This window comes from Triticum aestivum, chromosome 6B (genome assembly GCF_018294505.1).
Source record: "Triticum aestivum cultivar Chinese Spring chromosome 6B, IWGSC CS RefSeq v2.1, whole genome shotgun sequence".
NCBI classification, from domain to species: domain Eukaryota; kingdom Viridiplantae; phylum Streptophyta; class Magnoliopsida; order Poales; family Poaceae; genus Triticum; species Triticum aestivum.
This window is the reverse complement of record NC_057810.1, coordinates 98,001,486-98,025,565: the sequence shown is the minus strand read 5'-3', so window position 1 is coordinate 98,025,565 and position 24,080 is coordinate 98,001,486. Positions and strand designations below refer to the sequence as shown.

Sequence of the window (24,080 nt, the reverse complement as noted above, 5' to 3'; positions counted from 1 at the left end):
TACTGCGAGGTATACCTGGGAGAGGAGCCAAGTCTGCTGTTGTTCAGAGTACTTTTTTACTTGAACCGGCAGAATGAACGTGCCAACGGGCCTAGTCTTGAGCTTGGCGGCATCTCAATCCAGCGGCGGAGAGATTGTCTTTTCCCTTATGCTGAGCTGCCGAGTCACCCGAAAGATTGGAATCAGACGTGGTTCTACTGTCAAGACACTTCACCGGCCGACGAAAGGCCTCTGCCCGGTTTCGCGCCCTGCGCCTTGAGTCCAACCATCCGCTGGCGGACAAGTTGAACGCTGTTGAGCGCCTGCCTCTCAACCCCACCATCAGGAAAATCAAAGCTCTGTTGGGAAACGGGTTAAACGGCATCGATTTGGTCCGGGTCTGGGTCACCTGGCGAATACTACCATTAAGCCGCCGCTCCGGCTTAATGTGTACTTACACAGGCGAGAAGGATGACCCAATGCGTCATAGTCCTGACGATTTACCAGATGATGTGGTAGATGCTACAACCCAGTCACTGTTGAAGGAGGGCACTGTGACTAGCAATGCCTTCGGCTTACTTCCCTTCTGCAAGAAGAACCCGACCCCTGCAGTGAGTTACCAATCTTAATAAACCCTTTTTAACATGTTATACCTTCTTTGTACTTATGACTCCTTATCTTTTTCCACGGGCTGGTGATAATTTCTGAAAGGTCAAGTATGACCATGAGGCTGCCAAACAGTCCAGGGCAGCCAAGAAAACCGAAAGGAAAGCCGCCAAGATGGGCACCTCAAAGAAGAAGAAACCCAACGCCTCTGATATGCTTAAATTGGATGACTCTTCTTCCGATGATGAAGAGGTAATCTTTTGATTTTCTTAATTCCTTTGTCGTTACTCTACTGATATTCTATCCTTTCAGGAGGATACAGGGAATAGTCAAGCAATTGACGAAGAGGTAACTATAATCTCCTCCGACTCAGAGCCTTTGCCAAAGCAAAAAATCCGAAGGGTGACCCGGAAAGTAAGATTTTCACATCCTCTAGCTTACCAAGATCCTCAATTTCTTTTGAAGCAACAACAGCTTGAGAACCGAAGGCAGACTCGGGCCAATCAAGACGCAGAACTCTCCTCCGGCTTACCCGATGTAACCAGGAAGCGTTGGACCGAGGTTATCTCCGATTTACGTTCTGCTTTACCTTTGGCGGGTTTGATTCGCCAACCTCTCAATTCATCTGACTCCAATTATCAGGATACCTCTCCTTCTTCTGACGAGTCGATGCAATCAAACATGTCGGCTTTTAAAACGGCTCTCGGGTAATGTAACCTTTCTTACTTTAAGTTCTTCCATACTTGCACTTTGATACTCATCCATCTATCTTTATTGACAGCCTGCAAGTGAAGCCCAACAAGAGGGCAAAGAAGAATAAGCCGTCCCAAGACCCGGTGGTCCCTGAACCGGCGTTTGACTCATCCGTTCCTCACAGCTCCACTCATCAGCCACCGCCTGAACCGGCTTCTGATATTCCGGTGCCAACCTCTGACCTGCCTGTAGAAGATGTTGTCCACAACTCTGATAACCCGGAAATTCCTAGCCCGGTCAAGATGACTGACCCGAAAGTTGAATTTCTGAAAAGTCAATATGTTGAACCGGGCTGGCCTACTGTTCTTGCCCAATGCACTGCCAAGGAGGAGTTTGCCCAACATCGGAAAGCCAAACAGGACATTACTGATTATACTCACCTAAGCATTGGTGATATAGTCTCGGGCTATCTGAACCAAGTGCACAATAGTCGTGACCTGGAAATTGACATGGTGAAGCAAATACAGCACAAATCTGAGGTATAACTTATGCTTTTTTCCTGAACCTTACTTACTGTACCAGCCCCCAAGTCTATTGCTTATGAATGAATATGCTGTAGACTTAGAAATCTACTTACTGTTAGGTTGTCCGGTTTAAAGTGAATACATTTAACCCGGTGATAGCATGAGACTTTGAATTTGTGTTACACATTAGCCCCCAAGTGTCAAGTATCTTTACTTGTAAAGTGCTTGAGACTTAATATGTATGACTCAGTAGGATAGGTTAAAAAATTCTTTAAGCATACATTAGCCCCCAAGTGCCAAGTATCTTTACTTGTAAAGTGTTTGAGACTTGAATGTTACCTTACCATGATTCTTACCATAACCTGATGTCAATACAGGCCACCATAAGTCAATTTGAGTCGGAGATTGCTGACCTGAAGAGCCAGCTAAAAACCCAAGAGCTTGAAACTCAGAAAGCCAACTCCAAGTTTGAATTCAGTGTCTCTGAACAAGAGAAGCTGAGGAAAAATTTTGAGTCCGAAAAGAAAATTTGGGCTGATAAGAGGGCTTCACTGGTGACCCGGGCCGAGGCGGTAGAAGCATCTCTTGCAGAGGCAACAACCGAACTGTCCGACTTAAAACGGCAGATATCCCAAATGGTCTCAGCCATCTTCGGTAAGTCACTCTGAAAAACCTGAAATATTGTAATCTTCCAAGGATTATTGTAATAGTTATCTCCGGCTTATTGTGATGCCTGTGAACATACATGCCCCAGGAGTACCAACCTGAAGCAAAATATGTTGATCAAGCTTAAGGCGGTTTACACCTTAGTAGAGCAGCTGTACTCCGGGTACAACGCGCTTTGGCCGTTGTGGCCTTATCAAATACCACTCCTCGCCTCCTACAAGATGTGTTGAAGCATCTCTCAGTGCTACCTCAACGAATTCAGGATTTAAGGCGGGCATCTGCGAGAGCCGGAGCCGTGGCCGCATTAAGCCGGGCAAAGGCGTGGGTGCCAGAACTTGACTTGGCTGATCTCTCTCTTGGATACCCAAGCCTGAAGGAGGACGGCACTGCATTTGACGACCAAGACTTCATTGCCTGTGTCAAAGTCGTACGTCCCCTGGCGACTCTCATTGGGAACGATACTGATCTTACTAAGTATTCGCCGGGCTATGATAGCGAGAACCGGAGAATCCCAAACGTCCCATACGACCAAGTCAGCCTGATCCCTCCAACGCGTAAGCATACCTTTGCCCCTGAAGTGGACCCGGCCGGTTTAATAGATGATGAGGCTGAATTTGAAGCCTTGAGCGGCATTGACTGGGCCTCGTCCACCTTCCAGGACAAAGCAACCAACGGAGAGGCGGAGAAGGATAACCCGGAGTCGTCAAGCCCGCCGAAGGAATGAGCCGCCAGGCGTTTTATAACTTTGCCAAAACAATGCTTCGCTTATTCAGACTCGGGGAGTCTTGTAATAGGATAGAAAAACTTCTTAATGCTGGTCATGCCCTTGCGCATGTTTATGGTGCTTATTACTTCTGTAAGCCGTCATCACTATATTTCGCTGGCTTATGTTAACCATGTATTTCCTTGATGTTTAACTTGCTTAGCCTTATCCTGCACATAAAACAAGCAAAACTTTCTGGGCGGTTTACTGCACTAGGGGGTTATAGAGTATTGATAACCCGGAACATGACCAAAAGACATCATATATAGGCCGGTTCATGATTATTTAAAATATAGTCACAACAGCATACCTGTGACCCTTTTGATAGTCTTCCCGGCTAATTTGATGCTTTACTTGGCACCTACGATCCTGGGATGATCAATATTGAACCAGAAGAATTAAGGACCATCTCCTTAAGAAGGTTTCAAAATAGTTAAAGTAATTATATGTATGAGCAATGTTCACAGGCTCCTGATTCGAATACGATCAGAAAACCGTCCCAAAGGGGTTAAGCTAAGATTTGGATATGATCATAAAGCCCCCAGTGGCTTTGGCGATGCCGATCAAGTGGGTATCGACAGCTATATTCTCTTTGGTTCGAATACGACCTATGTTTGAACAGGAATCCCCCAAGTGAACATAAGAGTTGTTTAATGACGCTGATTCGAATACGATCCACGTCAGACCCAGAGGGGTTAAGCTGTGATTCAAATATGATTAAGAAGCCCCCAAGTGGGTTTGGCAGTATGCCGATCAAGTGGGTATCGACAGCTATGTTCTCTTCGGTTCGAATACGACCTATGTTTGAACAGGAAGCCCCCAAGTGACCATGGCTAGATTCAGATATGATCATAAGCCAGTCCAAAGGGAAAGCCGGATTCAGATGTGATCCGCTCCCTGTTGGTTGTCTCCACTACCTGATAAAAAAGACACATAGAGTTTTGAGGGTAAAAAGGACGGAGGTCCTGCTTTATTTCTTTATATAATATATACATCGTCAAAAATATATACATCTTGAAAGCCGGTGGCTTAAGTATAATAAGGCCGGAGGTGGGCTATATTCCACGGCCGGCGGGTCTCCTCCTCCGACTTAAGTGAGTCTTTGTGCTCTCGAATATCAATGAGGTAATATGACCCGTTGTGCAGATTCTTGTTGACCACAAAGGGCCCTTCCTAAGGCGGGGATAGCTTGTGCATATTAGACTGATCCTGGATGAGCCGGAGCACCAAGTCGCCTTCCTGAAAGGTTCTGCTCCCTTCCTAAGGCGGTGATAGCGATGCAGGTCTTGTTGATAAATCGCCGAGCGGGCTATTGCCAAGTCTCGCTCCTCATCCAGCAAGTCAAGTGCATTCTGACGAGCTTCTTCGTTGTCAGCCTCAACGTAAGCCGCCACGCGAGGTGAATCGTGCCGGATGTCACTTGGCAGGACCGCCTCTGCACCATACACCATAAAGAAAGGCGTGTAGCCTGTAGATCTGTTAGGCGTAGTGTTGATGCTCCATAACACGGAAGGTAACTCCTCCACCCAACAACCCGGAGTCCGCTGTAAGGGGACTAAGAGCCGGGGCTTGATACCTTTCAGGATCTCTTGATTAGCTCTTTCTGCTTGACCATTGGATTGAGGATGAGCAACAGCCGAAACATCAAGCCGGATATGTTCTCTTTGACAGAACTCTTCCATGGCACCCTTGGAGAGATTAGTGCCATTATCAGTTATGATGCTATGTGGGAAACCAAAACGAAAGATCACCTTTTTCATGAATTGAACCGCTGTGGCTGCATCACACTTACTAACCGGCTCTGCCTCAACCCACTTTTGTAAACTTGTCCACTGCCACCAGTAGATGTGTCTTTTTATCTTTAGACCTTTTGAAAGGTCCAACCATGTCAAGCCCCCAGACTGCAAACGGCCAAGTGATTGGGATCATCCTCAATTCTTGATCCGGCACATGAGCTCGTCGTGAGAACTTTTGACAACCGTCACATTTGCTGACCAGATCCTCCGCATCAGCATGAGCCGTCAGCCAATAAAAACCATGACGAAAAGCTTTGGCTACGAGAGATTTTGACCCGGCATGATGGCCACAATCCCCTTTATGGATCTCACGAAGTATTTCTTGGCCTTCTGTAGGGGACACACAGCGTTGAAACGCCCCCGTGACACTTAGGTGATGTAACTCGCCATTAACAATCGTCATAGATTTGGAGCGCCTGATGATTTGTCTCGCCAAGGTCTCATCCTCGGGCAACTCACCCCGTGTCATATAAGCCAAGTAGGGCATTGTCCAATCCGGGATAACGTGAAGAGCCGCCACCAGCCGTGCCTCCGGGTCTGGCACTGCTAGCTCTTCCTCGGTAGGCACCTTGACAGAAGGGTTATGTAAGACATTGAGAAAGGTGTTGGGCGACACCGGCTTATGTTGGGATCCCAACCGGCTTAAAGCATCAGCCACCTCATTCTTCCTTCGATCGATGTGCTCCACTTGATAACCCGTGAAGTGACCAGCCACAACATCTACTTCTCGACGATAAGCCGCCATAAGGGGATCCTTAGAATCCCACTTGCCTGACACTTGTTGAGCCACGAGATCTGAGTCACCCAGGCATCTTACCCGGCTTAAGTTCATCTCCTTAGCCATCCGGAGACCATGGAGTAAGGCCTCGTACTCAGCTGCATTGTTAGTACATGGAAACATAAGCCGAAGTACATAACAGAATTTGTCACCTCGAGGAGAAGTTAACACCACTCCAGCCCCCGAGCCTTCTAGCTGCCTGGACCCGTCAAAATGAATAGTCCAATATGTGTTATCCGGCTTCTCCTCAGGGGCCTGTAACTCTGTCCAATCATTGATAAAGTCCACCAAGGCCTGGGACTTAATAGCAGTACGTGGCATATACTTCAAATCGTGAGGCCCAAGTTCAATGGCCCACTTGGCGACTCGTCCTGTGGCCTCCCTGTTCTGAATGATGTCTCCCAAAGGGGCAGAACTTACCATAGTTATAGGATGACTTTGAAAGTATTGCTTCAATTTCTGGTTGGCCATAAACACTCCGTAAATGAGCTTCTGCCAATGTGGATACCTTTGCTTAGACTCAATGAGCACCTCACTGATGTAATAAACCGGTCGTTGAACCGGATGCTCCTTGCCAGTTTCTTTACGCTCCACCACGATGGCAATGCTGACGGCTCGTGAATTGGCAGCCACGTATAGCAGCAACGGCTCTTTATCAATGGGAGCCGCAAGAACCGGCGGTTCAGACAACTGTCTCTTCAAGTCTTCAAAGGCAGCATCAGCGGCATCACTCCAGACAAAAGTGTCTGTTTTCTTCATCATCTGATACAGCGGTAGGGCCTTCTCACCTAACCGGCTTATGGACCGGCTTAAAGCAGCAACACGACCTGCCAATCGCTGAACATCATTGATGCACGCCGGTTTAGCTAGAGAGGTAATTGCCTTAATCTTCTCCAGATTAGCTTCAATGCCTCTGTTTGATACCAGAAAACCCAAAAGCTTGCCTGCAGGTACACCAAATACACACTTGGCCGGGTTAAGCATCATTTTATAAACCCAGAGATTGTCAAAGGTCTCTTTCAAATCGGATATTAAGGTTTCCTTTTCTCTGGACTTCACCACGATGTCATCTACATAAGCATGAACATTACGCCCGATTTGATCGTGTAGACAGTTCTGCACACATCTCTGATAAGTCGCCTGAGCACTCTTGAGTCCAAACGGCATAGATACATAACAGAAGGCCCCAAACGGAGTGATGAAAGTCGTCTTCTCCTGGTCCTTAACTGCCATTTTGATCTGATGATAACCAGAGTAAGCATCCAAAAAGCTCAAACGCTCACAACCCGCCGTAGCATCAATGATTTGATCAATACGGGGGAGAGAAAAGGGATCAGCCGGACAAGCCTTGTTTAAGTCCGTGTAGTCCACACACATCCGCCAGGTGCCGTTCTTCTTGAGGACAAGCACCGGATTAGCCAACCACTCCGGGTGAAAAACTTCAACGATAAACCCGGTCGCTAAGAGCCGGGCGACTTCCTCTCCAATAGCTTTCCGTCTCTCTTCGTTAAAACGCCGAAGAAACTGCCTGACCAGCTTATACTTCGGATCAATATTGAGAGTGTGCTCAGCGAGTTCCCTCGGTACACTCGGCATGTCAGAAGGTTTCCATGCAAAGATGTACCGGTTCTCACGGATGAACTCGATGAGCGAGCTTTCCTATTTGGGATTCAAATTGCTGCTGATGCTGAACTGCTTAGAAGGGTCACCCGGGGTAAAATCAACAAGCTTTGTCTCAACAGCCGATGTAAACTTCAACGCCGGGTCGTGCTCTGTAGTTGGCTTCTTCAGGGAGGTCATATCCGCTGGGTCAACATTATCTTGATAAAATTTAAGCTCCTCCGCTGAACAGGCCGACTCAGCATAAGCCGCATCGCCTTCTTCACACTCCAACGCCACCTTCCGACTTCCATGCACAGTGATGGTGCCTTTGTGACCCGACATCTTGAGCTGTAAATAGACATAACATGGCCGGGCCATAAATTTAGCATAAGGCGGCCGCCCGAACAGAGCATGATATGGGATTCTGATTTTGACCACCTCAAACGTCAACTTCTCAGCTCTGGAGTCATACTCGTCTCCGAAGGCCACCTCCAGCTCAATCTTGCCAACTGGGTAAGCCGACTTACCAGGGACCACTCCATGGAACACAGTGTTGGACGTCCTTAAATTTTTATCAGTTAACCCCATGCGTCGAAAGGTCTCATAATAAAGGATATTGATGCTACTACCCCCGTCCATGAGTACCTTAGTGAATTTATATCCACCAACCTGAGGTGCTACCACCAGAGCCAACTGACCCGGATTATCGACCTGTGGAGGGTGATCTTCTCTGCTCCACACAATGGGTTGTTCTGACCACCTCAAGTAACGGGGCACTGCCGGCTTGACAGAATTTACGGCCCTCTTATGAACCTTCTGGTCACGCTTGCATAAGTTAGTGGTAAACACGTGGTACTGCCCACCATTCAACTGCTTCGGGTTACTTTGATAACCCGACTGCTGCTGCTGCTGCTCTCCTTGACCAGACTGTTGTTGATTATAGCCTCCTTATCGTCCCTGAAAGCCGGAGCCTGAGCCGCCACTCGGGCCATGAAAACCACCAGCCCCTGAACCGCCACCAGACCCATTATGGCCATCATAGGTGTTGGAATTTTTAAACGCCTTCATGATTGCGCAATCTTTCCACAGGTGTGTGGCGGGCCGCTCCCTGGTGTCGTGTCTCGGGCAGGGCTCATTGAGCAGCTGTTCAAGAGATGGGCCTGACCCGCCGGATCGAGGCGGTTTACCCTTACGTCTCTGACTGTTACCCTGCGCGTTGGCGTTGGCCACAAATTTCGGGTTACCGTCCGCCTTACGCTTATTGCCGCCTTGATTCCCCGGGTTATGCTGCTGACCCTTTCCATTGCCGTTCTTCTTTCCCTTCCCGGTCTTCTCATCGTCAGACGCGGGATCCTTGGTACTATCAGAATCGGCATACTTAACTAAAGCCGCCATCAGCGTACCCATATCCTTGCAGTCACGTTTAAGGCGCCCCAGTTTCTGCCTCAGCGGCTCAAAGCTGCAATTCTTCTCCAACATAAGGACTGCAGAGCCGGCATCCATCTTGTCAGATGAATGAATTATCTCCTTGACCCGGCGTACCCAATGGGTGGTGGATTCGCCCTCGACATAGATTGCTTACAGGTGTCTTTGAAGTTCTGGATGAACCGGGCCTTTAACTCTTCCCATGAACCAATGGAATTGGGTGGCAAACCCTTTAACACGGGCTATTCCATCTAACATCATGGTGAAATATTTAGCCATCGTCGCGTCACTGACTTCCAACAGCTCCATGGCCATCTCATAACTCTCGATCCATGCTCCGGGCTGTAAGTCGGCCGTGTAATTCGGCACCTTTCGAGGTCCCTTGAAGTCCTTGGGCAGACGTACATTGCGCAAAGCCGGTACCAAACAAGGAACACCACCGGTTCTAGTGGCTACTCCCGCCTCAACAGAGGTCGTTGGATACTCCGGGATGCCCTGATAAGCCGCCTGTTGAGCCGCTGCCTGAGTCGCCCGTTCGTTCTCCTGACGTATTCGATCTTGCACCGGGTGATAGCCACCAGGCTGGTTATGGCGTTGGGCGTTGCTTGACAAAGCTTCAGACTCCATGTGCCTGCTGTAACTCGGGCTCCGGTTCTGGCGAGGCGGCGCTAACCAAGGCGGGGGAGTTGAATGAATTCTGTCCCGGCTGTAAGAATAGGTCTCCTACCGAGCTAAGGCCGTCTGAAGAAGTTCTCTGACTCTCCGGGTGTCCACTGTCGCCGGGTCATCACCGTTCATGGGAAGAGCCACCAAACGTGTTGAAGCTGCAATTAAGTTCTCCATGGGGTTGGAAAAGTGACCCGGTGGAATTGGCACATAACGCGGCGGTGGCATGCTCACGTGAGGTGGTTCCATCTCCCGAGGCTGAGTCTGTTGGGGAACGTAGCAGAAATTCAAAATTTTTCCTACGAATCACCAAGATCTATCTATGGAGAGACCAGCAACGAGTAGAAAGAGAGTGCATCTACATACCCTTGTAGATCGCTAAGCGGAAGCGTTCAAGTAAACGGGGTTGATGGAGTCGTACTCGTCGTGATTCAGATCACCGATGATCAAGTGCCGAACGGACGGCACCTCCGCGTTCAACACACGTACAGCCCGGTGACGTCTCCCACGCCTTGATCCAGCAAGGAGAGAGGGAGAGGTTGAGGAAGACTCCATCCAACAGCAGCACAACAGCGTGGTGGTGGTGGAGGAGCGTGGCAATCCAGCAGGGCTTCGCTAAGCACCAGGGGAGAGGAGGAGTAGGGAGAGAGGTAGGGCTGCACCAAGAGGGAGAGAACTCATGTGTATGGCAGCCCCAAACCTCAACTATATATAGGGGGAAGGGGGGCTGCGCCCCCTTTAGGGTTTCCCACCCCCAAGGGGTGCGGCCAGCCCTAGATGGGAAAGGGGCGGCGGCCAAGGGAGGATTCCCTCCCCCCAAGGCACCTAGGAGGTGCCTTCCCCTCCTAGGACTCTTCCTTAGGGTTCCCCTTTGACCCTAGGCGCATGGGCCATGAGGGAAGTGGCGCCCCAGCCCACTTTGGGATGGATCCCTTCCCACTTCAGCCCATGGGACCCTCCGGGATAGGTGGCCCCACCCGGTGGACCCCCGGGACCCTTCCGGTGGTCCCGGTACAATACCGATGACCCCGAAACTTGTCCCGATGGCCGAAATAGGACTTCCTATATATAAATCTTTACCTCCGGACCATTCCGGAACTCCTCGTGACGTCCGGGATCTCATCCGAGACTCCGAACAACATTCAGTAACCACATACAAGCTTCCTTTATAACCCTAGCGTCATCGAACCTTAAGTGTGTAGACCCTACGGGTTCGGGAGACATGCAGACATGACCGAGACGTTCTCCGGTCAATAACCAACAGCGGGATCTGGATACCCATGATGGCTCCCACATGTTCCACGATGATCTCATCGGATGAACCACGATGTCAAGGACTTAATCAATCCCGTATTCAATTCCCTTTGTCTAGCGGTATTTTACTTGCCCGAGATTCGATCGTCGGTATCCAATACCTTGTTCAATATCGTTACCGGCAAGTCACTTTACTCGTTCCGCAACACATCATCCCGTGATCAACTCCTTGGTCACATTGCGCATATGATGATGTCCTACCGAGTGGGCCCAGAGATACCTCTCCGTTTACACGGAGTGACAAATCCCAGTCTCGATCCGCATAAAACAATAGATACTTTCGGAGATACCTGTAGTGCACCTTTATAGTCACCCAGTTACGTTGTGACGTTTGATACACCCAAAGCACTCCTACGGTATCCAGGAGTCACACGCTCTTATGGTCAAAGGAAGAGATACTTGACATTGGCAAAGCTCTAGCAAACGAACTACACGATCTTTGTGCTAGGCTTAGGATTGGGTCTTGTCCATCACATCATTCTCCTAATGATGTGATCCCGTTATCAACGACATCCAATGTCCATAGCCAGGAAACCATGACTATCTGTTGATCACAACGAGCTAGTCAACTAGAGGCTCACTAGGGACATATTATGGTCTATGTATTCACACGTGTATTACGATTTCCGGATAATACAGTTATAGCATGAATAAAAGACAATTATCATGAACAAGGAAATATAATAATAACACTTTTATTATTGCCTCTAGGGCATATTTCCAACAGTCTCCCACTTGCACTAGAGTCAATAATCTAGTTCACATCACCATGTGATTAACACTGACAGGTCACATCACCATGTGACCAACACCCAAAGAGTCTAGGGTTTGATCATGTTGCTTGTGAGAGAGGTTTTAGTCAACGGGTCTGAACCTTTCAGATCCGTGTGTGCTTTGCAAATCTCTATGTCATCTCCTAGATGCAGCTACCACGCTCTATTTGGAGCCATTCCAAATAACTGTTCTACTTGGAGCTATTCTAAATTGTTGCTCCATTATACGTATCCGGTATCTCTACTCAGAGCTATCCGGATAGGTGTTAAGCTTGCATCAACGTAACCTTTACGACGAACTCTTTCACCACCTCCATAATCGAGAAAATATTCCTTAGTCCACTAATTTCTAAGGATAACTTTGACCGCTGTCCTGTGATCCATTCTTGGATCACTCTTGTACCCCTTGACTGACTCATGGCAAGGCACACTTCAGGTGCGGTACACAGCATAGCATACTGAAGAGCCTACGTCTTAAGCATAGGGGACGACCTTCGTCATTTCTCTCTATTCTGCCGTGGTCGAGCTTTAAGTCTTAACTTCGTACCTTACAACTCAGGCAAGAACTCCTTCTTTGACTGGTCCATCTTGAACACCTTCAAGATCATGTCAAGGTATGTGCTCATTTGAAAGTATTATTAAGCATTTTGATCTATCCTTATAGATCATGATGCTCAATGTTCAAGTAGCTTAATCCAGGTTTTCTATTGAAAAACACTTTCCAAATAACCCTATATGCTTTCTAGAAATTCTACGTCATTTCTGATCCATGTCAACAACATATACTTATCAGAAATTCTATAGTGCTCCCACTCACTTCTTTGGAAATACAAGTTTCTCATAAACTTTGTATACACCCAAAATCTTTGATCATCTCATCAAAGCATACATTCCAACTCCGAGATGCTTACTCCAGTCCTCAGAAGGATCGCTGGAGCTTTGCATACTTATTAGCATCTTTCGGGATTGACAAAACCTTCCGGTTGTATCACATACAACCTTTCCTCAATAAAATCGTCGAGGAAACAATGTTTCGACATCCTATATGCAAGATTTCATAAATAATGTAGTAATCGCTAATATAATTCCAACAGACTCTTAGCATCGCTACGAGTGAGAAAATCTCATCGTAGTCAACTCCTTGAACTTGTCGGAAAACATCTTAACGACAAGTCGAGCTTTCTTAATGGTGACATTTACCATCATTGTCCGTCTTCCTTTTGAAATCCATCTGTACTCATTAGCCTTACGACCATCGAGCCGTTCTGCCAAAGTCTACACTTTGTTTTCATACATGGATCCTCTCTCGGATTTTATGGCCTCAAGCCATTTATCGGAATCCGGGCCCACCATCGCTTCTCCATAGCTCGTAGGTTCATTGTTGTCTAGCAACATGACCTTCAAGACAGGATTACGTACCACTCTGAAGTAGTACGCATCCTTGTCATCCTACGAGGTTTGGGAGTGACTTGATCCGAAGTTTCATGATCAATATCATAAGCTTCCACTTCAATTGGCGTAGGTGCCACAGGAACAACTTCCTGTGCCCTGCTACACACTGGTTGAAGTGATGGTTCAATAACCTCATCAAGTCTCCACCATCCTCCCACTCAATTCTTTCGAGAGAAACCTTTCCTCAAGAAAGGACCCGATTCTAGAAACAATTCATATTGCTTTCGGATCTGAATTAGGAGGTATACCCAACTGTTTTGGGTGTCCTATGAAGATGCATTTATCCGCTTTGGGTTCTAGCTTATCAACCTGAAACTTTTTCACATAAGCGTCGTAGCCCCAAACTTTTAAGAAACGACAACTTAGGTTTCTCTAAACCATAATTCATACGGTGTCATCTCAACGGAATTACGTGGTGCCCTATTTAAAGTGAATGTGGTTGTCTCTAATGCCTAACCCATGAACGATAGTGGTAATTCGATAAGAGACATCATGGTACGCACCATATCCAATAGGGTGCAACTATGATGTTCGGACACACCATCACATTATGGTGTTCCAGGCGGTATTAATTGCGAAACAATTTCCACAATGTCTTAATTGTGTGCCAAAACTCGTAACTTAGATATTCATCTCTATGATCATATCATAGATCTTTTATCCTCTTGTCACGATGATCTTTCAACTTCACCCTGAAATTACTTGAACCTTTCAATAATTCAGACTCGTGATTCATCAAGTAAATATACTCAACATCTACTCAAATCATCTGTGAAGTAAGAACATAACGATGTCCACTACATGCCTCAGCACTCATTGGACTGCACACATCAAAATGTATTACTTCCAACAAGTTGCTTTCTAGTTCCATTTTACTGAAAATGAGGCTCTCAGTCATCTTGCCCATGTGGTATGATTTGCATGTCTCAAGTGATTCAAAATCAAGTGAGTCAAAACGGTCCATTTGCATGGAGTTTCTTCATGCATATACACCAATAGACATGGTTCGCATGTCTCAAACTTTTTAAAAACTAGTGAGCCCAAAGATCCATCAACATGGAGCTTCTTCATGCGTTTTATACCATTATGACTTACATGGCAGTGCCACAAGTAGGTGGTACTATCATTACTATCTTTTGGCATGAACATGTGTATCACTACGATCGAGATTTCAATGAACCATTCATTTTAGGTGCAAGACCATTGAAGGTATTATTCACATAAATAGAGTAACTATTATTCTCCTTAAATGAATAACCGTATTGCAATAGACATAATCCAATCATGTCTATGCTCAACGCAAACACCAAATAACAATTATTTAGGTTTAACACCAATCTCGTTTGTAGAGGGAGCGTGCGATGTTTGATCATATCAACATTGGAAACACTTCCAACACATATCGTCAGCTCACCTTTAGCTAGTCTCCTTTTATTTCGTAGCTTTTATTTCGAGTTACTAACACTTAGCAGCCGAACCGGTATCCAATACCCTGGTGCTACTAGGAGTACTAGTAAAGTACACATTAACATAATGTATATCCAATATACTTCTATCGACTTTGCCAGCCTTCTCATGTACCAAGTATCTAGGGTAGTTCCGCTCTAGTGACTATTCCCCTTATCACAGAAGCACTTAGTCTCTGGTTTGGGTTCAACCTTGGGTTTCTTCACTGGAGCAGCAGCTGAGTTGCCGTTTCATGAAGTATCCCTTCTTGCCCTTGCCCTTCTTGAAACTAGTGGTTTCACCAACCATCAACAATTGATGCTCCTTCTTGATTTCTACTTTCGCGATGTCAAACAACGTGAATACCTCAAGGATCATCATATTTATCCCTGATATGTTATAGTTCATCACGAAGCTCTAGCAGCTTGGTGGCAATGACTTTGGAGAAACATCACCATCTGATCTGGAAGATCAACTCCCACTCAATTCAAGTGATTGTTGCACTCAGACAATCTGAGCACAAGCTCAACGATTGAGCTTTTCTCTCTTAGTTTGCAGGTTAAGAAAATCGTCGGAGGTCTTATACCTTGACATGGGCACGAGCCTGAAATCCTAATTTCAGCCCTCGAAACATCTCATATGTTCCACGACGTTTCGAAAACGTCTTTGGTGCCTCAACTCTAAACCGTTTAACTGAACTATCACGTAGTTATCAAAACGTGTATGTCCGATGTTCACAACATCCACAAACGATGTTTGGGGTTCAGCACACTGAGCGGTGCATTAAGGACATGAGCTTTCTAGTGTCCGCATAATCGCTACTGTCAACTTTCAACTATATTTTCTCTAGGAACATATCTAAAACAGTAGAACTAAAGCGCGAGCTACGACATAATTTGCAAAATCCTTTTGACTATGTTCAGGATAATTAAGTTCATCTTATGAACTCCCACTCAGATAGACATCCCTCTAGTCATCTAAGTGATTACATGATCCGAGTCAACTAGCCCGTGTCCGATCATCACGTGAGATGGACTAGTCATCATCGGTGAACATCTTCATGTTGATCGTATCTACTATACGACTCATGCTCGACCTTTCGGTCTCTGTGTTCCGAGGCCATGTCTGCACATGCTAGGCTCGTCAAGTTAACCCTAAGTGTTTTCGCTGTGTAAAACTGTCTTACACCCGTTGTATGTGAACGTAAGAATCCATCACACCCGATCATCACGTGGTGCTTAGAAGCGACGAACTGTAGCAACGGTGCACAGTTAGGGGAGAACACTTCTTGAAATTTTGTAAGGGATCATCTTATTTACTACCGTCGTCCTAAGTAAACAAGATGCATAAACATGATAAACATCACATGCAATCAAATAGTGACATGATATGGCCAATATCATTTTGCTCCTTTTGATCTTCATCTTCGGGGCTCCATGATCATCATCATCACCGGCATGACACCATGATCTCCATCATCATGATCTCCATCATCGTGTCTTCATGAAGTTGTCACGCCAACGACTACTTCTACTTCTATGGCTAACGCGTTTAGCAATAAAGTAAAGTAAGTTACATGGCGTTCTTCAATGACACGCAGGTCATACAATAAATAAAGACAACTCCTATGGCTCCTGCCGGTTGTCATACTCATCGACATGCAAGTCGTGAATCCTATTACAAGAACATGATCAATCTCATACATCACATATCATTCATCACATTCTTCTTGGCTATATCACATCACATAGCATACCCTGCAAAAACAAGTTAGACGTCCTCTAATTGTTGTTTGCATGTTTTACGTGGCTGCTATGGGTTTCTAGCAAGAACGTTTCTTACCTACGCAATACCACAACGTGATATGCCAATTGCTATTTACCCTTCATAAGGACCCTTTTCATCGAATCCGTTCCGACTAAAGTGGGAGAGACTGGCACCCGCTAGCCACCTTATGCACCAAGTGCATGTCAATCGGTGGAACCTGTCTCACGTAAGAGTACGTGTAAGGTCGGTCCGGGCCGCTTCATCCCACAATACCGTCGAAACAAGATTGGACTAGTAACGGTAAGCATATTGAACAAAATCAACGCCCACAACTATTTTGTGTTCTACTCGTGCAAAGAATCTACGCAATAGACCTAGCTCATGATGCCACTGTTGGGGAACGTAGCAGAAATTCAAAAAATTTCCTACGAATCACCAAGATCTATCTATGGAGAGACCAGCAACGAGTAGAAAGAGAGTGCATCTACATACCCTTGTAGATCGCTAAGCGGAAGCGTTCAAGTGAACGGGGTTGATGGAGTCGTACTCGTCGTGATTCAGATCACCGATGATCAAGTGCCGAACGGACGGCACCTCCGCGTTCAACACACGTACAACCCGGTGACGTCTCCCACGCCTTGATCCAGCAAGGAGAGAGGGAGAGGTTGAGGAAGACTCCATCCAACAGCAGCACAACGGCGTGGTGGTGGTGGAGGAGCGTGGCAATCCAGCAGGGCTTCGCTAAGCACCAGGGGAGAGGAGGAGTAGGGAGAGAGGTAGGGCTGCACCAAGAGGGAGAGAACTCATGTGTATGGCAGCCCCAAACCTCAACTATATATAGGGGGAAGGGGGGCTGCGCCCCCTTTAGGGTTTCCCACCCCCAAGGGGTGCGGTCAGCCCTAGATGGGAAAGGGGCGGCGGCCAAGGGAGGATTCCCTGCCCCCCAAGGCACCTAGGAGGTGCCTTCCCCTCCTAGGACTCTTCCTTAGGGTTCCCCTTTGACCCTAGGCGCATGGGCCATGAGGGAAGTGGCGCCCCAGCCCACTTTGGGCTGGATCCCTTCCCACTTCAGCCCATGGGACCCTCCGGGATAGGTGGCCCCACCCGGTGGACCCCCGGGACCCTTCCGGTGGTCCCGGTACAATACCGATGACCCCGAAACTTGTCCCGATGGCCGAAATAGGACTTCCTATATATAAATCTTTACCTCCGGACCATTCCGGAACTCCTCGTGACATCCGGGATCTCATCCGGGACTCCGAACAACATTCGGTAACCACATACAAGCTTCCTTTATAACCCTAGCGTCATCGAACCTTAAGTGTGTAGACCCTACGGGTTCGGGAGACATGCAGACATGACCGAGACATTCTCCGGTCAATAACCAACAGCGGGATCTGGATAGCCATGATGGCTCCCACATGTTCCACGATGATCTCATCGGATGAACCACGATGTCAAGGACTTAATCAATCCCGTATTCAATTCCCTTTGTCTAGCGGTATTTTACTTGCCCGAGATTCGATCGTCGGTATCCAATACCTTGTTCGATCTCGTTACCGGCAAGTCACTTTACTCGTTCCGCAACACATCATCCCGTGATCAACTCCTTGGTCACATTGCGCATATGATGATGTCCTACCGAGTGGGCCCAGAGATACCTCTCCGTTTACACGGAGTGACAAATCCCAGTCTCGATCCGCATAAAACAATAGATACTTTCGGAGATACCTGTAGTGCACCTTTATAGTCACCCAGTTACGTTGTGACGTTTGATACACCCAAAGCACTCCTACGGTATCCAGGAGTCACACGCTCTCATGGTCAAAGGAAGAGATACTTGACATTGGCAAAGCTCTAGCAAACGAACTACACAATCTTTGTGCTAGGCTTAGGATTGGGTCTTGTCCATCACATCATTCTCCTAATGATGTGATCCCGTTATCAACGACATCCAATGTCCATAGCCAGGAAACCATGACTATCTGTTGATCACAACGAGCTAGTCAACTAGAGGCTCACTAGGGACATATTATGGTCTATGTATTCACACGTGTATTACGATTTCCGGATAATACAGTTATAGCATGAATAAAAGACAATTATCATGAACAAGGAAATATAATAATAACACTTTTATTATTGCCTCTAGGGCATATTTCCAACAGAGTCGGCCCTCCTGTTCCGGCTATCATAAACTGATTGGCCTCTGGCGGGTTATTTGGGCCGGCTCCGGGTGTAGCAAAAAGAACCCGAGGGTCGTAATTTGGAGGTAAACGGGACTGAGTTTTCTGATGTCTCCTCCTCATTACCTCATTGGATGCGTTTAGACTCATAGTGAGCTGGTAAGCTTCTGACTGCAAGCGCTGTGCCCGGGCGTCGAGAGCCGCCCGCTCTGTAGCTAGTCTAGTATCCTCAGCTGCCAAGGCCTCCTTGGCCTGAGCTATCTCCTCACGCACCTGTGCTACCGCTGCGTCATGCTCATCTTTGTCTGCAGGAATAACCGTGGCGGTTAATAGGGTCGTAAGCTTGTCCATGAGATATATCAGCACCTGAGCCGGTGGGTGTACGGGGCCGCCTGCCCTGGCTGCTCCTAACCCGGACGTTACCGCTGCAGCAGCCGTAGAGTTTGAGCCGGGCTGGTTCCCAGCCATGAAGACTCCGGCCCATCTTGGCAGCTCACAGGGGTTCGGAATACTGATGCCATCGGAACAACCCCCGAACACGCCGTCTTGCACTTGGTACAACGAATCTGTTGAACCGGCGGACGAATCACCGTCTGAGAGGACGGCCGTCTCATGCCTATCTTCAGATCCTTCAGAAAGTTCCTCTCCGTGGATGCAGCCCACGAAGGCACGCCTCATGACAGGTTGAGTCCGGGTCTTCCTCGCACGCTGAGCCGTCTCGACGAGGTCGGTGCAGTTGTCCGGCTCAGGGCCCGGCTTACCGATCCGGCCGATGAAGACGTGGATTCCGCCGAAGGGGACCCGGTATCCGTACTCAATTGAGCCGGCGTCGGGACCCCAGCCTTCGTCGTTGATGTAGATCTTGCCGCGACGACTCTTGGTCATCCGGCCCACCACGTATCCCTTGAGCCCTTCGAAGTTGCCCTTCAAGAACTCAAATCCACCGTGCACTGGCCCCACGATGGGCGCCAACTGTCGTGAAATTGTCACGTCAGATGTCCTAGTGAAAGGACTTAGTTGTGGAGCCATCGTAACTAGGAAGCTTGAAGGGGTTAAATTGGGACAAAGGACACGAGGGGGTTTATACTAGTTCGGCCCCTTACGGTGAAGGTAAGGCCTACGTCTAGTTGGGTTGATATTGATGTTTCGATGACCAGGGAGTGAGATACGTTATGCCCGGCTCTCGATGAGTTGTTTCTTGCCCTAAGCCGCCAGCAGGTCGTCCCCTTATATACACGGGTTATGCCCTGTGGCTTACAGAGTCCCGGCCGGCTTATAAACAGTGTCCGACTCGGTGACTAGTTAAATCTACCTTATGTTACAAGTCATGCCATTACGGCGGTTTACTACAACGGGCCTTAAGTCGCCTGTGGGCCTTTAAGCCCTTTATTGAACCGCCATCTTCATGCTTGGCCTTGGGCTTCCCTCTGGTGAATCCTTTTTGCGTAACCCGGCCCCTCCTGAGCGGCTTACACAAATAGTTATATCCCCAACAGTTGGCTTCGTGCAGGCATCAGGAAGTGTAAGAGAAATGACAATGGAAGAAAGGATATTAATCGTGGTGATAAACACATACGAACCCATAGGTAGCATGTTGATATCTGATGATCCATTACAGATAGTTCAGGTGGATCAAAAGTAAAGCAATCTGACTAATCAAGATTCCATTCGACTTGATCATCACACAATTTTCACAAAGAAACATGCATAAAACATAGGGGTTGGGTAGTGCCTCCATCAGCGGCTGAACACCCGCCTCCCCACCATGGTCATCTGCTCGACAGACTTCACAACCACCGTTGTCCGGTCAAGCAGGATATGTGAAAGCTCTGTAATAGTACTTGAAAATGAGTGAATATATTCAGTATGATTCTATAGAACAGAGATTAGTCATTCACCGCTTGGCCATTGAGTGAGAATACATGAAAGGTTCATTCAGAAAGAACAGTTATCAGAAAACTAATACCCATGAAGCTAGTAGTAATGCAATATTGTAGTTTATGTTCCAATGATAAACACTGTAACCGAGTTTTACTGCATATTTCACAGAGAGTTCAGAAAATGCAAGAGTAGTGTTGGTTTGAACTCTCCAAAGCTTTTCTCAAGACTACGTACCACGATAAAAATGCATAGAACAATGCTTGCCTGAATGTTATTGCATCACTGGTTCACTGACCGACTCCTATTGGTATTTAATAATCAAACAACGGGACCTTCAAGACAGACCTCACCACCACGAAGTACTGGCATGCTTAAGAACAGGTTCCTGACGCGGAGACACTACCTCAAGCACCTCACCACCAAGCTGAAACCCCAGAGATTACTAATGAAGTTTAGAACAGGATTCTTGCAAATATTTCACTGGAATCAGTTCATTCCAAGAGGAAACAGAACAAATATAAATCACATAATGGACTGGGGATGGGGAGGCAGGTATTAACCATGCACATGTTGAAGAGTATAATAAGCATAGTTCGTTACTTCATAACTAAAACAGAAGAAGAAATATAATCTGACATTTTTTTACTTGGTACTCCCTCTCAACAGAAACAGGGAAAAAAGTGCACACAAGTAATATAACGGGGAGGACAAAAGATTCGACCTGCATAGACTCTAAAGGAGAAGCAGCCATGAGAAGAGAATGGTCCAATAATTTGTATGCAGCAGGTCGGCTGACCCCGATCACAAAATCCTGAAAACCAAGTCAATATGTTCCACCCCACCAATGGCAGATACAAATCCCACCTGCAACACACATACGGGAACCGCGAACCTTAGAAACCGAGGAGTAAGAATAACAAAGACGGCACGATCGGTAAGGTATCCCAACCTCAGCCTACATCCGCAAAAATAGCACACATCCACCAGGCCCTCCCTCCCAAAGAAATCTGAAACAGAGATGGGGATTATATGAGACCGACAAATAAATCATATTGATGAAGTAAGTAGCCATTTCAGTGATCCAAATAGTCATGGAGCAATTACCAATATATCATCTGCTAAACAAAAATGACATGAGAAGAGAAATATACGACAATTCAGTCCAAGATTTTTCTATGGAATGGCGTACCTAACAAATAAGCAGAACTAAATCACCACCTCCTGCCGTCATTGCCATAGTGTATATCGGTTATCGGTTATCTGTTTCAGTAACCTATTTTCTTCTGAAGGCTCCCTCCCGCGCCATTATTTGACATGTTTTGCATTTGTCCTTTGGCTTAGGGTAATAAGAAAATTCAAAATGGGCCCCGCGTAATAAGAAACGGATAAGAGAAGAAAGGTTTACCATAGTGTCTATTAGAAGCAAAAAGAACCGTGACACACACATGCCTCATTTTTATAATGTATAGCTTCAGGAGAAGGTTTGCACGGCCTTGTGAACATGCTTCAAAGATCGGGAACCTAATTCAGGTTCTCTACAAAGGAGAAAGGAGAGAGCATCAGTACAAGCATGTTGGACCTTGCACAGCGTGTATAATGAGAAGATTATTATGATTCTCCAAAGCAGGACTTTCCAAGAATAGGTAAATAAATATTACATCAATTTCTTGTCCAATTTTGAAGACCTCCCTAAACCAGAAGAAGAAATCAAGTATGTAAACCCCAAACATTGGGATGGTCATCTACAAAGGAGAGAGCATCAGCACAATCATGTTAGACCTTGCACTGCCTGTATAATGAGAAGAGCATTATGATTCTACGTAGCAGGAGATTCCAATAATAGGAAAATAAATATTGCATCAGTTTCTTGTCAGATTCTGAAAATCTCCCTAAACCAGAAGAAGAAATCAATTTCTTGGAATACTGTCCCCCAAAGTGTGCATCCACCTTTCAGCAATTCATCAAATGCCAGTCGCTTTTTAAATGCTATACTCTTCTGGTGTATGGACCACCAAAATCTTCAAAAATTCAGATATGGTCTGTATTTATTGTTTAGTTAGTTTGCAAATTTAGAGCCTAATGACAGCTGTTTTTTCTCTAGAAAAAATGAATAACAACGACGGCGGTAAGGTCATACATGTGCGCACGATGACTTGTCTTCGTAGCCTGATTTGGTAGTGCGAGTATGACACTTGAGTGAATTCCAAGCATTGGTGCATGGTATTGGAGATAGATGGTTGATCTAGATTCATATACACAATATGAGAAGTCTTCATAATAATCCGTTATCCATTGTATGTACACTGCAGCAACTCTCAACAAGTATGCATCAGCACATCTCATGATTGAAGGATGAACTCCATTACACTTCTCTGGCAAGGGTATTTAAACCCAACCTTATGCAACAAAATACATTATCTTGGTCAAAGTTACCCAGAATTGCGCTGCTTTGAGTCCAATCGTCAGTTGCTAAGTGATAAACAATTATATGGCAAGCATAATATAAAGCAAAGTAGCATGAGAGCGGGTTGAAACTTTACCAATAGAAATCTAATGATGTCTACCTTCCCTTCTAGGTATGTGCATAGATAATTTTGAAATTCAGTAGTACAGGCAGGAAACCTTTACAACAGGCCAGTGAAATGTAACTTGCTTACGCATATCAATGTGCCGTCCATGATGATAGTGGGAGGCAAGGCACGGAGGGAGGGAGAGACAAAGAAGAAGCCAGTACCTATGTATGGGGAGGATCTTTGGCACCAGCATTCCAATCATCGGCTGTGCGTGCGGCTCCTCGAGCCCTCCATCTCCTAGGAACTTGCAGAGGTGACGCCCTGCAGCGGATCCGGTGGAGAAGATGACTTCACCACTCAGAAATAGAATGAATCCACCATCCCTGCCCAGCCCTGACTCCAGGAGGACGATGGTGGCGAGGCTCCCTACATCTCACTCTCCTCCAGTCGGGCTCCTTCTCCGCCAGCTTCTTCGTCGCGAGTCCTCGAGGAGAGGAAGAAACGGTGCACGGGATCGACGGCTGCGAATTCCCACGAACAGCCCGGCGGATGCGAGGAAGACGGCGTGACGATCCTCCCGGCGATGGCGGCGGCGAGCTCAAAGAGAGGACGGGCTGCATCCTAGGGACAAGAGCTCGCGGCGCCGCCCGCCTTCTAGCTCTTGCCGTCGCGGCCGTGGGAACGAGCATCGCCGCACCTTCCTACCACCGCCACTGCGCACGAGCTCAGATCCGTAGGCGCAGCGGCGAGCGGAGGCGTCGGGCCCGAGCCAGTCAGAGAGGTGCAGATCGGGGAGAGTCGCCGCGTTGCTTCACCATGGCGCAGAGATGAGGGGAGGGGCGGGGAGGGGAGGCGGCGGAGAAGGGGAGGGAGTGGCTGCGGCGAGGGAAGAGAAGGGGTGAGGTTTTCCTTCGGGAGGAAGGCAAATCTCCGTTATCTTGCCACGACACACAAATAAAGATTATTTTCTCCAATCAAAACGAGACGCTCCTGCCCAACCCGTTCGCTCGAGTTTTCTTTTGTCCTACCTGTGCCGACGTGGCTAGCGCGAGAGATCGCACTTTGCGTGACCCGTAATGGGTTGTACTAGCGGTTGGGGCGCCACCCTGAGAAGGAGCTTGTGCGGTGCCAGGTTGTAGGTGCCCTTTTCGTTGCTTTTGGATATGATTCATAGAACATGTGTCATGATGCCACTCATGTCTTAGTACAGCTGATCGATTATAGTCAATGTGCGTCTAACTACCTTAGAT

The 24,080-nt window shown here is 47.1% G+C and overlaps 1 long non-coding RNA gene across 3 annotated transcripts; it reads right to left on the bottom strand.

Annotated features, from left to right (window-relative positions):
* Nucleotides 1-19,920: 19,920 nt before the first annotated feature.
* Nucleotides 19,921-23,669, bottom strand: LOC123133645 (uncharacterized). 3 transcript variants are annotated; one of them, XR_006465336.1, is made up of 6 exons: nucleotides 23,052-23,669; nucleotides 21,976-22,620; nucleotides 21,507-21,852; nucleotides 21,267-21,324; nucleotides 21,039-21,181; nucleotides 19,921-20,741 (listed from the first exon to the last, which is right to left on the bottom strand). It is a non-coding gene; the product is annotated as an uncharacterized lncRNA (long non-coding RNA). The 3 variants fall into 3 exon arrangements; XR_006465335.1 differs by having other exon boundaries at nucleotides 19,927-20,741; nucleotides 21,507-21,653; nucleotides 21,723-21,852; nucleotides 21,976-23,669; XR_006465334.1 differs by having other exon boundaries at nucleotides 19,926-20,741; nucleotides 21,976-23,669.
* Between the last annotated feature and the right edge of the window lie 411 nt (nucleotides 23,670-24,080).